The sequence below is a fragment of the Pseudophryne corroboree genome, chromosome 10, assembly GCF_028390025.1.
Source record: "Pseudophryne corroboree isolate aPseCor3 chromosome 10, aPseCor3.hap2, whole genome shotgun sequence".
Taxonomy (NCBI): domain Eukaryota; kingdom Metazoa; phylum Chordata; class Amphibia; order Anura; family Myobatrachidae; genus Pseudophryne; species Pseudophryne corroboree.
This window is the reverse complement of record NC_086453.1, coordinates 282,134,686-282,151,464: the sequence shown is the minus strand read 5'-3', so window position 1 is coordinate 282,151,464 and position 16,779 is coordinate 282,134,686. Positions and strand designations below refer to the sequence as shown.

Sequence of the window (16,779 nt, the reverse complement as noted above, 5' to 3'; positions counted from 1 at the left end):
TGTGTAATGTAATTGTTGGGTGTAATATGGAGGGGGCTGTGTCATGTAATGTGCTGGATGTAATATGGGGGATGTACAGTATGCTGTGTGTATTCTGGTTCTGGATGTAAAAGGGGGGAGCAGGGCCGGATTAACAATGGGGCGGATGGAGCTGCAGCTCCAGGCCCCCCATTGAAAAAAGGCCCACAGTAGGAGACTGACAGCGTTGACAGGAAAAAAAAACCTTGTTCCTGCCACAGACTGCCAGCGGCCATCTTCTCTCCCTCCCCCATGCCCTGCTTCCCTGACTCCAGCACTCTTATCTTACCTAAAACGAGTCACAGAACGGTGCAGGCAGTGTGCTGGCCGCATCTTCCCTCCAGTCTCTCTGACTCTTTCCTTCTCCGGGGTCCTGAGCACTGAGTCACTCACAAGCTCCGCCCCCCAGACTACACGAGGAGCTGCTGCTGCTACTGCAGCATAAATGAACCCTGGTAAGTTTTATAATGGCTTCTTAATCAGTAACATCAATTGGTGAAAAATACTGTATGTGTGGAGTATGTACTGTTTCTATGTGTACTGTATGTGTGTGTAGTGTATACTGTGTGTATACTGTATGTGTGTCTGTCTGTGTAGTGTATACTGTATGTGTGGAGTATGTACTGTTTCTATGTGTACTGTATGTGTGTGTAGTGTATACTGTGTGTATACTGTATGTGTGTCTGTCTGTGTAGTGTATACTGTATGTGTGGAGTATGTACTGTTTCTGTGTGTACTGTATGTGTGTGTAGTGTATACTGTGTGTATACTGTATGTGTGTGTGTATACTGTATGTGTTGGTGTAGTGTATACTGTGTGTATACTGTATGTGTGATGTGTGTGTACTGTATGTCTGTGTAGTGTATACTGTATGTGTGGAGTGTGTACTGTTTGTATGTGTGTGTGTAGTGTATACTGTGTACTGTATATACTGTATGCGTGGCGTGTGTACTGTTTATATGTGTACTGTATGTGTGTATAGTGTATACTGTATGTTTGTGTATACTGTATGTGTGGTGTGTGTACTGTATGTCTGTGTAGTCTGTACTGTATGTGTGCGTAGTGTGTGTGTTTGTGTATATAGATATATATTTATGGCTGTGGGGGGAGGTAAATGTATTAATGGGCACTGGGATGGTCCCAGGGGGCCCGCCAGCAAGACTTTTTGTTGACAAGTATTTATTCTTGTGCCAGCCCCAGACGCCACTCTGCGGTGCGTTGTGTGTGATGTAGAGAGGAGCCAGCTTAAATAAAGGAGAGGTGCGCCCATTTGATTGATTTCAGAACAAAAGGTGAGGTGTGGAGTGGGGTCATGCTAGCGGTCCCTGACAGTCCATGCGGGGGAGCTGACGATCCAGGTGGTGGGTGGTTTAAAGTGGTCCGAAGCTCTGGGGGAAAGGTGATGTGGGTGATAGCGTTGTCTGACGGGTAGGGGGGTGGTAGCGGCGGGCATCAGCCGATGGTCCATGGGAGTGCGGGGGGATGGTAGTGGGCGGCCAATGGTCTGAGGGGGTTTTCATGGAGAGGGCTCAGAAGATCAGCCCCGTGGAGAGCGCTCACCTGGCAGCACTTCCAAGCAGATGGTAGCGGCTTCCAGGAAAGTTAAGGACTGGATCAGGGTATCTGGTACCATAGTTATATATCTGGATTTACGGGATGCAGTTAATATACTGGCTGTGGGATCCCAGTGTTCAGGATACCAACGCTGGAATTCCGACAGCCGGTGAAATGCCGGCGGTCTGAATCCCGAGGACAGCCCCATATTCCCACTTGGGTGGTGGGTCCACGCCACCACCCGAGTGGGAATAAAACCCGAAGCATGGAGAATTACATATGTATTCCAGATTTACTTAATACGGGAAGCACCACGCTTTGTTAAAAAAAATTAGCATCTTTTAATATATTTCTTTCTACTATATGTGTATCACTACAACTAGTCTGATGTATATAATAGGGTGCTTTCATTGTATTTTATATAGTAGAACATCCTACCCATTTGCAAAAGTTTTTTTCCTCTACTGCTTAAGGTTGAACAAAATGAGTCTGCAGCTCCCTCCTCACTCTCCTAATGCTCCCAATAAAGCTGGGTATACACTAAACGATATGTCACCCTATCCCACAGATAGGAGCGACATATCGGTCACATTGTCTAGTGTGTACTCCATGATATGCGTGCTCCAGTGGCTCGCTAGCAATATCTTACGGGGATATCGCATACTGGGTCCTATCACCCACAATGTTGTGCTGGGTACACATCATTAAGTGTGTACCCAACTTTAAATCACTGTGTACACTGTGCAGTGTTGGACGGAGAGTGCCAGTAGTATGCTTCCAGTCATGTGGAGTAGGAGAGCGTGAATTAGCACAATCCAGGCTTGCCGACTTTCGACAGGTCGACTGAACAGGGCCAGGGGCATGGCGATGCTATCGTAACCACATCCCCCACTATGCAGTGCCCACTTAACCGACACTGCAAATCCGTCCCGAGACCGTCCACTTTCACGGGTGCTGCTGCCGGCTCTAGGAGGCTTGCCTACCTTTCCGGGGTAGGGGGTTCTAAATTAATATTATTTTGTAAAGGAAGTCCTTTGTCACTTGTCTTTCAGGGTAACAGGTGCAGTAATGGTGCATACACAGTATGCGATTCGCTCCAGGAGCAATATCGCATAGTGTTTCCCCTCCTGGCCTGGGCCACCGATATAGTGCATACACACTGTGCGATATTTCTAGCGATATCGCACAGTGACGTCATGGCCAGGCTATGCATGCAGCTTTAGAGGTGACGCAGAAATACGATAACGATGCAGTGTACACACTGGGTGATAATGTAAACGATATCACTCGGGAGGATAAAAATGTGTGTATGCACCTAAAGTCTTTGCTGTCACTCTCTCATTCAGTTCAGGGGCGCTATCTGCTGTAATGTATTTGTGAATCCTTGTCTGATCTCTGTCACTGCATCTCTCAGACAGCCTTGGAGTGCCGCCCGTTTCTTTTTTAAAGTGTTAAACGGGTTACTGTGTGTGTGTGTGTGTGTGTGTGTGTGTGTGTGTGTGTGTGTGTGTGTTTCTATGTATAGAGATGTCAGTAATGTAGTGTACGGTATAGAACGGTCAATAATGTAGTGTATGGTATAGAAGGGTCAGTATTGTATTGGTAGGTACAGTGGGGTCAGTGATGTAGTGCAGGGTGTACTATAGAGGGGTCTGTAATGTAGTGTAAGGTATAGAGGGGTCAGTGTTGTATTGGTAGGTACAGTGGGGTCAGTGATGTAGTGCAGGGTGTACTATAGAGGGGTCTGTAATGTAGTGTATGGTATAGAAGGGTCAGTATTGTATTGGTAGGTACAGTGGGGTCAGTGATGTAGTGCAGGGTGTACTATAGAGGGGTCTGTAATGTAGTGTAGGGTATAGAGGGGTCAGTATTGTATTGGTAGGTACAGTGGGGTCAGTGATGTAGTGCAGGGTGTACTATAGAGGGGTCTGTAATGTAGTGTAGGGTATAGAGGGGTCAGTATTGTATTGGTAGGTACAGTGGGGTCAGTGATGTAGTGCAGGGTGTACTATAGAGGGGTCTGTAATGTAGTGTAAGGTATAGAGGGGTCAGTGTTGTATTGGTAGGTACAGTGGGGTCAGTGATGTAGTGCAGGGTGTACTATAGAAGGGTCTGTAATGTAGTGTAAGGTATAGAGGGGTCAGTGTTGTATTGGTAGGTACAGTGGGGTCAGTGATGTAGTGCAGGGTGTACTATAGAGGGGTCTGTAATGTAGTGTAAGGTATAGAGGGGTCAGTGTTGTATTGGTAGGTACAGTGGGGTCAGTGATGTAGTGCAGGGTGTACTATAGAAGGGTCTGTAATGTAGTGTAAGGTATAGAGGGGTCAGTATTGTATTGGTAGGTACAGTGGGGTCAGTGATGTAGTGCAGGGTTTACTATAGAGGGGTCTGTAATGTAGTGTAAGGTATAGAGGGGTCAGTGTTGTATTGGTAGGTACAGTGGGGTCAGTGATGTAGTGCAGGGTGTACTATAGAAGGGTCTGTAATGTAGTGTAAGGTATAGAGGGGTCAGTGTTGTATTGGTAGGTACAGTGGGGTCAGTGATGTAGTGCAGGGTGTACTATAGAGGGGTCTGTAATGTAGTGTAAGGTATAGAGGGGTCAGTGTTGTATTGGTAGGTACAGTGGGGTCAGTGATGTAGTGCAGGGTGTACTATAGAAGGGTCAGTAATGTAGTGTAGGGTATAGAGGGGTCAGTAATGTATTGGTAGGTACAGTGGGGTCAGTGATGTAGTGCAGGGTGTACTATAGAGGGGTCAGTAATGTAGTGTAAGGTATAGAGGGGTCAGTGTTGTATTGGTAGGTACAGTGGGGTCAGTGATGTAGTGCAGGGTGTACTATAGAAAGGTCTGTAATGTAGTGTAAGGTATAGAGGGGTCAGTATTGTATTGGTAGGTACAGTGGGGTCAGTGATGTAGTGCAGGGTGTACTATAGAGGGGTCTGTAATGTAGTGTAAGGTATAGAGGGGTCAGTGTTGTATTGGTAGGTACAGTGGGGTCAGTGATGTAGTGCAGGGTGTACTATAGAGGGGTCAGTAATGTAATGGTGAGCATTTAATACTGTAGTAAAGCGTATAAGGGTATATGAACTGGGGGTATTATTATGTTGTTCATGCCCCTTATCCATGAGAAAATGTCCCTTTTTTCTGTTGCTGCATGCTTAAAATATGAGATGCACAATTCTCTAACTTTGCCAGGGGCACTCAGACCCCTAGATACACCCTTACTCTCCCACCATGCACTTTGATGTAGAATGCCCAGCTTGGCGGGCACATACCAGTGGAGGGCACTGATATCTATCTGCCCTCAGACCTAGAGTAGACCATTACTCCTGCAGCATAAGCTGCAGGAGAACACATCCGTCACAGAATACTCAGTACATCCCCAGCGGTGGCCCTACCTGCACTGACAGAAAGGCTACAAGTAAAGCTCCTCGCCATCTCTATAGAATGATAAAGGGCTTCCGAGGGACGCTTTACCACTCCATAATTTAACTAAATTAAAAGGAAAATTGCAGATCTGCTGCTTAAAAGCAGTATGCTTATCTGCTGCTTCTAATTAGAGCAGCCATATGGGGAAGCAGTTACCTTTCTGACTGACGGGATTCCGGAGGAGGTCGATATACCAACACTGGGAACCCGAAGGACGCCGCAATCCCAGCATCTAAATAGCGACGCTGTACAAGATACCGGGGTCACAATACCGACAGCCGGAATAACGAAAGTCCATGTGCTGGCATCCTGCCACGTTGGCGGAGGTTAGGTTTAGACATGAGGAGGGGGGTTAGGAACCGGGGAGGGAGGGTTAAGATTAGGCACATAGAAGGGGAGGTTAGGGTTAGGCACCAAGCGGGGAAGGGAGGGTTAGGGTTAGGCATCACCAGGGATGGTTAGGTTTAGGCACCCACAAGGGAGGGCTAGGGTAGGTGGCAGGGGAGGATTAGGGTACTTTAGTTAGGATATGTTGGGATTCTGATGGATGGGATGCCACTGTCGGTATCCTGACCGCCGGCATCCCATCCACTGGGAAATCATACTGAGCCCGCCATATGTAATTAGCGCAGCCATATGTATATATTTTTACATTTATACATACACACATATTGACGGGGGAATGCATGTGGACCCTACAGGTCTGGCTCAACACTTGCGGCTCTTAACCATTCGCCAAACCTGCCAAATGCCCCCACCCCCCAAGCTGGAATAATTGCTCAACCCTGCTTTACAGCCACAGCTTAGTGCCGGTGGTGGGCTGGTGCTGCTACAACCATGGGATGAGTAGGGAGAACAGGAGAATGACACTATCTATGTCCCAGCATGTAGTGAAGGTGACGACATCCCAGTGGGAGCTGGAGCACAGACACAGTGCGTAAGGGGCAATATTGTGTGGCATAATGTGTTTAAGGGGGGTACTACTTTTAGTGTAACATGAATAAGGGGTACTGTTGTGTGGCGTGACATGAATAAAGGACACTAGTATGCAGTGTATTGTAAGGGCACTTATGTGGCGTCACTTCAATTGGGGGTACGATTGTGTGCTTACTCCCCTTTTCTCTATCGTCCTAGTGGATGCTGGGGTTCCTGAAAGGACCATGGGGAATAGCGGCTCCGCAGGAGACAGGGCACAAAAGTAAAGCTTTCCGATCAGGTGGTGTGCACTGGCTCCTCCCCCTATGACCCTCCTCCAAGCCAGTTAGATTTTTGTGCCCGGCCGAGAAGGGTGCAATCTAGGTGGCTCTCCTAAAGAGCTGCTTAGAAAAGTTTAGCTTAGGTTTTTTATTTTACAGTGAGTCCTGCTGGCAACAGGATCACTGCAACGAGGGACTTAGGGGAGAAGAAGTGAACTCACCTGCGTGCAGGATGGATTGGCTTCTTGGCTACTGGACATCAGCTCCAGAGGGACGATCACAGGTACAGCCTGGATGGTCACCGGAGCCTTGCCGCCGGCCCCCTTGCAGATGCTGAAGTAAGAAGAGGTCCAGAATCGGCGGCAGAAGACTCCTCAGTCTTCTAAAGGTAGCGCACAGCACTGCAGCTGTGCGCCATTTTCCTCTCAGCACATTTCACACGGCAGTCACTGAGGGTGCAGGGCGCTGGGAGGGGGGCGCCCTGGGAGGCAAATGAATACCTATTTTGGCTAAAAATACCTCACATATAGCCTCCGGAGGCTATATGGAGATATTTAACCCCTGCCAGAATCAGTTAAGAGCGGGAGACGAGGCCGCCGAAAAAGGGGCGGGGCCTATCTCCTCAGCACACAGCGCCATTTTCCCTCACAGAAAGGCTGGAGGGAAGGCTCCCAGGCTCTCCCCTGCACTGCACTACAGAAACAGGGTTAAAACAGAGAGGGGGGGCACTAAATTGGCGTTAGAAATATATAAAAAAGATGCTATAAGGGAAAACACTTATATAAGGTTGTCCCTATATAATTATAGCGTTTTTGGTGTGTGCTGGTAAACTCTCCCTCTGTCTCTCCAAAGGGCTAGTGGGTCCTGTCCTCTATCAGAGCATTCCCTGTGTGTGTGCTGTGTGTCGGTACGTGTGTGTCGACATGTATGAGGACGATGTTGGTGAGGAGGCGGAGCAATTGCCTGTAATGGTGATGTCACTCTCTAGGGAGTCGACACCGGAATGGATGGCTTATTTAGGGAATTACGTGATAATGTCAACACGCTGCAAGGTCGGTTGACGACATGAGATGGCCGACAAACAATTAGTACCGGTCCAGACGTCTCAAAAACACCGTCAGGGGTTTTAAAACGCCCGTTTACTTTAGTCGGTCGACACAGACACAGACAGGGACACTGAATCCAGTGTCGACGGTGAATAAACAAACGTATTCCTTATTAGGGCCACACGTTAAAGGCAATGAAGGAGGTGTTTCATATTTCTGATACTACAAGTACCACAAAAGAGGGTATTATGTGGGATGTGAAAAAACTACCGTAGTTTTTCCTGAATCAGATAAATTAAATAAAGTGTGTGATGATGCGTGGGTTCCCCCCGATAGAAAATTATGGGCGGTATACCCTTTCCCGCCAGAAGTTAGGGCGCGTTGGGAAACACCCCTTAGGGTGGATAAGGCGCTCACACGCTTATCAAAACAAGTGGCGGTACCGTCTATAGATAGGGCCGTCCTCAAGGACCAGCTGACAGGAGGCTGGAAAATATCATAAAAAGTATATACACACATACTGGTGTTATACTGCGACCAGCGATCGCCTCAGCCTGGATGTGCAGAGCTGGGGTGGCTTGGTCGGATTCCCTGACTAAAAATATTGATACCCTTGACAGGGACAGCATTTTATTGACTATAGAGCATTTAAAGGATGCATTTCTATATATGCGAGATGCACAGAGGGATATTTGCACTCTGGCATCAAGAGTAAATGCGATGTCCATATCTGCCAGAAGATGTTATGGACACGACAGTGGTCAGGTGATGCAGATTCCAAACGGCACAAAGGTGTATTGCCGTATAAAGGAAGAGGAGTTATTTGGGGTCGGTCCATCGGACCTGGTGGCCACGGCAACTGCTGGAAAATCCGCCGTTTTTACCCTAAGTCACATCTCTGCAGAAAAAGACACCGTCTTTTCAGCCTCAGTCCTTTCGTCCCTATAAGATCATATCTGCCCAGGGATAGAGGAAAGGGAAGAAGACTGCAGCAGGCAGCCCATTCCCAGGAACAGAAGCGTTCCACCGCTTCTGACAAGTTCTCAGCATGGCGCTGAGACCGTACAGGACCCCTGGATCCTACAAGTAGTATCCCAGGGGTACAGATTGGAATGTCGAGACGTTTCCCCTTCGCAGGCTCCTGAAGTCTGCTTTACCAAGGTCTCCCTCCGACAAGGAGGCAGTATGGGAAAAAATTCACAAGCTGTATTCCCAGCAGGTGATAATTAAATTACCCCTCCTACTACAAGAAAAGGGGTATTATTCCACACTATATTGTGGTACTGAAGCCAGAAGGCTAGGTGAGACTTATTCTAAAAAAATTTTTGAACACTTACAAAGGTTCAAATCAAGATGGAGTCACTCAGAGCAGTGATAACGAACCAGGAAGAAGGGGACTATATAGTGTCCCGGGACATCAGGGATGCTTACCTCTATGTCCCAAATTTGCCCTTCTCACTAAGGGTACCTCAGGTTCGTGGTGCAGAACTGTCACTATCAGTTTCAGACGCTGCCGTTTGGATTGTCCACGGCACCCCGGGTCTTTACCAAGGTAATGGCCGAAATGATGATTCTTCTTCGAAGAAAAGGCGTCTTAATTATCCCTTACTTGGACGATCTCCTGATAAGGGCATAGTCCAGGGAACAGTTGGAGGTCGGAGTAGCACTATCTCGGATACTGCTACAACAGCACGGGTGGATTCTAAATATTCCAAAATCGCAGCTGATCCCGACGACACGTCTGCTGTGCCTAGGGATGATTCTGGACACAGTCCAGAAAAAGGTGTTTCTCCCGGAAGAGAAAGCCAGGGAGTTATCCGAGCTAGTCAGGAACCTCCTAAAAACAGTGCATCATTGCACAAGGGTCCTGGTAAAAATGGTGGCTTCCTACGAAGCAATTCCATTCGGCAGATTTCACGCAAGAACTTTTCAGTGGGATCTGCTGGACAAATGGTCCGGATCGCATCTTCAGATGCATCAGCGGATAACCCTATATCCAAGGACAAGGGTGTCTCTCCTGTGGTGGTTATAGAGTGCTCATCTTCTAGAGGGCCGCAGATTCGGCATTCAGGTTTGGATGCTGGTGACCACGGAGCCCAGCCCGAGAGGCTGGGGAGCAGTCACACAAGGAAAAAATTTCCAGGGAGTGTGATCAAGTCTGGAGACTTTTCTCCACATAAATATACTGGAGCTAAGGGTAAATTTATAATGCTCTAAGCTTAGCAAGACCTCTGCTTCAAGGTCAGCCGGTATTGATCCAGTGGGAAAAACATCACGGCAGTCGCCCACGTAAACAGACAGGGCGACACAAGAAGCAGGAGGGCAATGGCAAAAACTGCAAGGACTTTTCGCTGGGCGGAAAATCATGTGATAGCACTGTCAGCAGTGTTTCATCCCGGGAATGGAAACTGGGAAGCAGACTTCCTCAGCAGGCACGACCTCCACCCGGGAGAGTGGAAACTTCATCGGGAAGTTTTTTCCACATGATTGTAAACCGTTGGGAAATACCAAAGGTGGACATGATGGCGTCCCGTCTGAACAAAAAACGGGACAGGTATTGCGCCAGGTCAAGAGACCCTCAGGCAATAGCTGTGGACGTTCTGGTAACACCGTGGGTGTACCAGTCGGTGTATGTGTTCCCTCCTCTGCTTCTCATACCTAAGGTGCTGAGAATTATAAGACGTAGAGGAGTAAGAACTATACTCATGGCTCCGGATTGGCCAAGAAGGACTTGGTACCCGGAACTTCAAGAGATGCTTACAGAGGTCTTATGGCCTCTGCCGCTAAGAAGGGACTTGCTTCAGCAAGTACCATGTCTGTTCCAAGACTTACCGCAGCTGCGTTTGTCGGCATGGCGGTGGAAAGCCGGATCCTAAGGGAAAAAGGCATTCCGGAAGAGGTCATTCCTACCCTGGTCAAAGCCAGAAAGGAGGTGACCGCACAACATTATCACCACATGTGGCGAAAATATGTTGCGTGGTGTGAGGCCAGGAAGGCCCCACAAAGAAATTTCAACTCGGTCGTTTCCTGCATTTCCTGCAAACAGGAGTGTCTATGGGCCTCAAATTGGGGTCCATTAAGGTTCAGATTTCGGCCCTGTCGATTTTCTTCCAGAAAGAATTGGCTTCAGTTCCTGAAGTCCAGAAGTTTGTCAAGGGAGTATTGCATATACAACCCCCTTTTGTGCCTCCAGTGGCACTGTGGGATCTCAACGTAGTTCTGGGATTCCTCAAATCACATTGGTTTAAAACCAGTCAAATCTGTGGATTTGAAGCATCTCACATGAAAAGTGACCATGCTCTTGGCCCTGGCCTGGACCAGGCGAGTGTCAAATTGGTGGTTTTTTCTCAAAAAAAGCCCATATCTGTTTGTCCATTCGGACAGGGCAGAGCTGCGGACTCGTCCCCAGTTCTCTCCCTAAGGTGGTGTCAGTGTTTCACCTGAACCAGCTTATTGTGGTGCCTTGCACCTACTAGGGACTTGGAGGACTCCAAGTTGCTAGATGTTGTCAGGGCCCTGAAAATATGTTCCAGGACGGCTGGAGTCAGGAAAACTGACTTGCTGTTATCCTGTATGCACCCAACAAACTGGGTGCTCTTGCTTCTAAGCAGACTATTGCTAGTTGGATGTGTAATACAATTCAGCTTGCACATTCTGTGGCAGGCCTGCCACAGCCAAAATATGTAAATGCCCATTCCACAAGGAAGATGGGCTCATCTTGGGCGGCTGCCCGAGGGGTCTCGGCTTTACAACTTTGCCGAGCAGCTACTTGGTCAGGGGCAAACACGTTTGCTAAATTCTACAAATTTGATACCCTGGCTAAGGAGGACCTGGAGTTCTCTCATTCGGTGCTGCAGAGTCATCCGCACTCTCCCGCCCGTTTGGGAGCTTTGGTATAATCCCCATGGTCCTTTCAGGAACCCCAGCATCCACTAGGACGATAGAGAAAATAAGTATTTACTTACCGATAATTCTATTTCTCGGAGTCCGTAGTGGATGCTGGGCGCCCATCCCAAGTGCGGATTATCTGCAATACTTGTACATAGGCCCTCATTCCGAGTTGTTCGCTCGCAAGGCGAATGTAGCAGAGTTACACACGCTAAGCCGCCGCCTACTGGGAGTGAATCTTAGCTTCTTAAAATTGCGACCGACGTACGCGCAATATTGCGATTACAAACGAGTTAGCAGTTTCAGAGTAGCTCCAGACTTACTCTGCCTGTGCGATCATTTCAGTGCTTGTCGTTCCTGGTTGACGTCACAAACACACCCAGCGTTCGCCCAGGCACTCCCACCGTTTCCCCGGCCACTCCTGCGTTTTTTCCGGAAACGGTAGCGTTTTCAGCCACACGCCCCTGAAACGCCGTGTATCCGCCCAGTAACACCCATTTCCTGTCAATCACATTACGATCGCCGGAGCGAAGAAAAAGCCGTGAGTAAAAATACTTTCTTCATAGTAAAGTTACTTGGCGCAGTCGCAGTGCGAACATTGCGCATGCGTACTAAGCGGATTTTCACTGCGATGCGATGAAAAATACCGAGCGAACAACTCGGAATGAGGGCCATAGTTACAAAAATCGGGTTATTATTGTTGTGAGCCATCTTTTCAGAGGCTCCGCTGTTATCATACTGTTAACTGGGTTTAGATCACAAGTTGTACGGTGTGATTGGTGTGGCTGGTATGAGTCTTACCCGGGATTCAAAATTCCTCCCTTATTGTGTACGCTCGTCCGGGCACAGTACCTAACTGGCTTGGAGGAGGGTCATAGGGGGAGGAGCCAGTGCACACCACCTGATCGGAAAGCTTTACTTTTGTGCCCTGTCTCCTGCGGAGCCGCTATTCCCCATGGTCCTTTCAGGAACCCCAGCATCCACTACGGACTCCGAGAAATAGAATTATCGGTAAGTAAATTCTTATTTTTTGGCATGCGTGCCTTCCCTATTTCAGAATTGGGTGGAAGGCAGTCCCTTACTTTGCCTGGCGGACTGTGAGATCATGTCCAAGCGCTGTGCTGGCTTAATACTCCTGGCAGGCTGTCTGTGATTACAGCTGCCGAATGCCGGCTCAGCCTCCAGCTATCGCTTGTGTCGTGCGAGTGACCCGTCATGGCGCTACACACATGGAAAGACATGGAGCCGGCACATTGAAGAGGGTGCGGAGGTACGTGCTTGTGGTGCATCGGCTGCCTACACCTGCCTGCCCTAGATTCCTGCATATGGGGAGGGGTAGCTGGGGATAAATGTGGGTTGTTAATGGGGGTGGAGGTGAATAGTTATATTGGGGTGATTAAAGTGTTTGTGGGAGTTTTGATCCCGTCTAAAGCTATTTAATTTTTTTCCCAATGGTTAGGTTATATTAAGTTTGTGAAAAACATTCTTGCTGGCAAGATATTGCTCTTCATATTTATAGCATTGTACTGGAAGCAGAGAGAGGTGGCAGTCCAGGGCATCACATTACTTGGTGGTGACAAGTAGTTTTTCTACATAGGGTTATAGGGGTATATTCAATTAGAGTCGGAAACTGGCGTCTTGTCGGAAAGACGGCAGTTTCCGACTGGAATAGGTCGGACGGGGTTCCGACCTATTCAATCTGGGCTCAGTTTTTCCGAGAAGTCGGGAAATCCAACTTGTTAGAATGCTGTTGGAATACACGAGCGGCCGAGCCGCATGTATTGTCGGATGCGGGGCCAAACCGGACAGGTTTTAGACTCGTTTCCAACAATATCAATCCGACTTTTATAAAAGTCGGATTGACACTGTCGGGAACGGGCCAAACCTGTCGGGTTTGGCCCAGCATTGAATAGAGCGTTGTCGGGGAAAGGACCCGACAACAATTGAATATACCCCGTAGTCTGTATGCGCACTCCCATTTATGGCATAATTCACTTAGAAATGTGTGAAGACAGAATTCACATGATAATTCTTGCTGGTATAAAAGGCGTTAAGTGTAGGTGAAAATGGTGAAATCTACCTGGACACCCAAAAGTAGACAAACTAATATTGGATAATCGTATAGGATTCTGATAGCGGCCATAATAATTGTATTTGGGGTTCCTCCAAATGTGTCAAATGGGTGTTATGCATTTTTCTAAAATAGTGAATTTTTTTTAAAGAAAGCAAGTTTTTCTTCAACATTAATGCTCCATTAGATTAGGTGTACATAAAAATGGGTATACGTATATATTTGTGTCATTTAAATCCACTTTTAAAAATAAAGGAAAAACACCTGTAATATACACCTGTAATGTTAAAATCACCTGTCCCATTCATTTAAAAACCCCACATACTTGTCCTGCACCTTTAAACCCATTATTCTCAATTCTGCACTTTTCTACCCCAAAAATAACATGTCATTATTGGGCAAAATAAAATAAAGAAATTCTAAGTGCCTAATTAGTCATAAGGGAGGGAGTACCAGGGGTTCTGAACTAACTCCCGACATTTTTACCTTAAAATAGGGATTTTCTAAGCGCTTTTTTTTTTTGTCACGTTAACAAGTGGGGTTTACTTTTGTTTTTTGACTTTCACATTACACTGTTGATATAAGTGGAGTGGGGAGGGCAGTTGAGGTGATTAAAGGAAGGCACTTGCCACGGTACATGATGCATGCCGCACCCCCACACCACTGGTCACAGTAGGCCATTTGTAAAGTTCAGCTCCAGGCCCATGTGGACCTTAATCTGGCACTGGGGGGGAGTATGCTGTGTATACTTTAATGTGCAGGGTGTAATATGTAGAAGGGAGGCTATGTATGCTGTGTGTAATATTGCACTGGGGGTAATATTGGGGCAGGCTCCTGCTTTTTACCAGAGTCCCCCACTGTCCCGCAGCCCCGCAAATTGACGTACAGCTCCCGGATTCCACAGCATGAGCGCCCCCCCCCCATAGAATATGGACTGCACATGCGCAAGTCTGGAATTAATGGGGACAGAGCTGGTAGGACTGTCGGAAGGAACGCAGCATGTGGCCCCTCTCCCATAATACATCACTCAACATGCTTTCCAGACAGCGCACCAGCAGCTACAGAGACTCTACAGCTTGGAGGAACCTGTTCTTCTGATCTGGAACCAGAAGCTCCTCGAGCCACCAGTCCCCGGCGCCATCCACTGTGACAGCATGCCCAGCACAACAGTCACACGTAGCAGAGCCACAGCGGTCTCATTATCCAGCAAAAAAAAAAGACACACCAAATGTAAGGTTTTGCGCTGACCTGCTGATGATACAATAAATTTTTCTAAAAATATTAAGATCTGGGTACACTCCAAAATACCCTGCCGCTGCCTCCGATAAGAGGTATTTGCAAAACCTCTGAATAAAACAAAACAATACAACAAAATGGTATGGTATTGAATCAATACCCTCCAATGCTGTAAAACACTGGCGGAGCCAGCAGAGTGGAAGAGGGAGACTAATACGTGGAGACCCAGGTATACTGTGTAATAGACACAAACTAAACAGTCATAAAATTGGCCAAAGGAAACAGCTTACATATCATACTGACTTATTAATTTTGAAAATAGCATAATGATATAAGATGCCCGAAACAACATAAGTGGAAATTTCCGTTATTTGTACCGCTATTTACCAGCCTAAATTATAACGGGGACATGAGATAACAACCGGAAGACTTTTTAAGGTGCCGGCACCTCATCAGGAGTTCATTGTGACTTTTTATTATTATTTTTTAATTTTCCTTTTAAGGAGGAATATTCCCTTTATAGGTATACCTGAGACTATCACAAGAGAAAGTTGTTCCTTGAAAGAGATCAGGGAACCAAGAAGTAACCTCTTTGTGGGGGCACTCTTAATCAACTATTGAATTTAAAACATAACTTTTATTTAGTCAAAAAATAAAATGGATATGGTGTTTAACCTTTTCCAAACATGATTTTTAAGTGTATATAAAATAATTAGGTTCAAGAACACATTAAATATGCTCAAAGTTGAGAGTTCTTTGTCCTAACTAATCAGACCACACAGTGTGGGTCGCCCATGGGTGAGAATATAATGTCTTATGAGAAAAACAATCAAAGAATTAAAGCAATTTCTCTTAAAACAATTCAATTTTGAAAAACAGTGGTCAGAGAAATAATCATATTCTGACCCAACGGCATGTCAAAAATTCCTAGCGGGACATCCAGCCAACAGCTTGCAATTCATTAAGAAAATATCAAACAGTATCTCGCACAGTCACATAATAGTTATACATGTCACTCCTATTGTAGTAAAAAATACCACAAACATTATAGATAGTTTTGTGACAAGGAAATGTTCCCAAGTACCTGTAAATAAATAAAGCATGCATCCACTAGAGATATAGTTAATTGTTATCACTGATGGGAAAAAAGGCATATGAACAGCCCTTGCAGATCAAAGCAACAGGCTTTATCTATAAATGACTAATTAATTGGAAATATCAGTTAATGATTTTTCAGAAAACAGAAGAAAAATAACTGAATGATGACGGTCTCCCTGTAAATAAGATCATGAAATATGGTCATGCAGTCAACATAAGGAGTTTAGGTACTCCACAAATTATGTCTGTTTATTCTAGATTAAAGATATAACAATGTTTGGTTTCAACAAAGGGAAATAACGATGATTTGAGTCTTTCTGTGACTAATTGCAAGATGCAGGTATAGGTTGACAAGGATAAATTTCTAAATAGATAAAGCTCCAAAGTACATGATGGGGAGAGTAATAATCATTTTCTTTAACATAGTAAAATTTCTGAACAATCTCCTGCTGTAGATAGTAAAGAAGCCCGTACCATATGTCTGGCCAACTTCTGCTGCCTTCCCATGTGTATGCAAGCACACAGTGAATGAGAGGTGAGAGAGCCGGTCCAACGGTGACGGGCTGAAGAAAGAAAGAAGTGGTTCGTCTGTCACCCGCTGCGGCACCCTGCAACCCTGTTAACCGTAGTCAGCGCAGAGTTAACAGGAACCGCCAAGCAGGTGATGAGAGTGCACTGAAATACCTAGTGGGGATAAGGTGTCCCCATATGCAGCTGCTGCGGCTGGCGTCTCCGTCAGTGCCGAGGTCCGGGCCCAGTGACGTATCTCGGGATTCTGGAAATATCGTCATGTGACGCTCAAGAACAGGACGTACGTTTCACCCTACGACGGGCTTGATCACCATCTGCCTAAGTGGTATACCCCTTCATGGGATTTAAATGATAGTGACCCAATCACAGCTTAGCTAGATTTATGAATGACAGTTAGACCGTCCAATAGGAGAGTAATTGAATCATAAGTTTCCATATGTGATATAGTCTGAGGATTTCACTGATTAAGCAGAGGAATTAAGGAAAATTGATTCCTATTGCCGATTTTTAACACATTAAAATAAATAAAAATAGAAGAAAATTAACAAATATGAGATAATTATAAATAATAAAAAGTATATATAATAAAGGATGAAAATAAATATAAATGAATAAATATCAAATATGATAAATAGATAATAATTGATGAACATCTTGATAGGAAGTCCAAAGACTTGTAGGCATTCAGAGGAGTTCCCATGGACATTGTAG

At 46.2% G+C, this 16,779-nt stretch overlaps 1 protein-coding gene across 1 annotated transcript in view; it reads left to right on the top strand.

Moving 5' to 3' along the window:
• The first annotated feature begins 413 nt into the window (after window positions 1-413).
• The window catches only part of LOC134965534 (nicotinamide N-methyltransferase-like), a 303,295-nt gene continuing 286,929 nt past the window's right edge, over window positions 414-16,779 (top strand). Inside the window, exons 1-2 of the mRNA XM_063941914.1 lie at window positions 414-473; window positions 1,213-1,310. The gene's annotated coding sequence lies outside the window, so the exon portion shown is untranslated. The remainder of the gene's footprint in view (window positions 474-1,212; window positions 1,311-16,779) is intronic.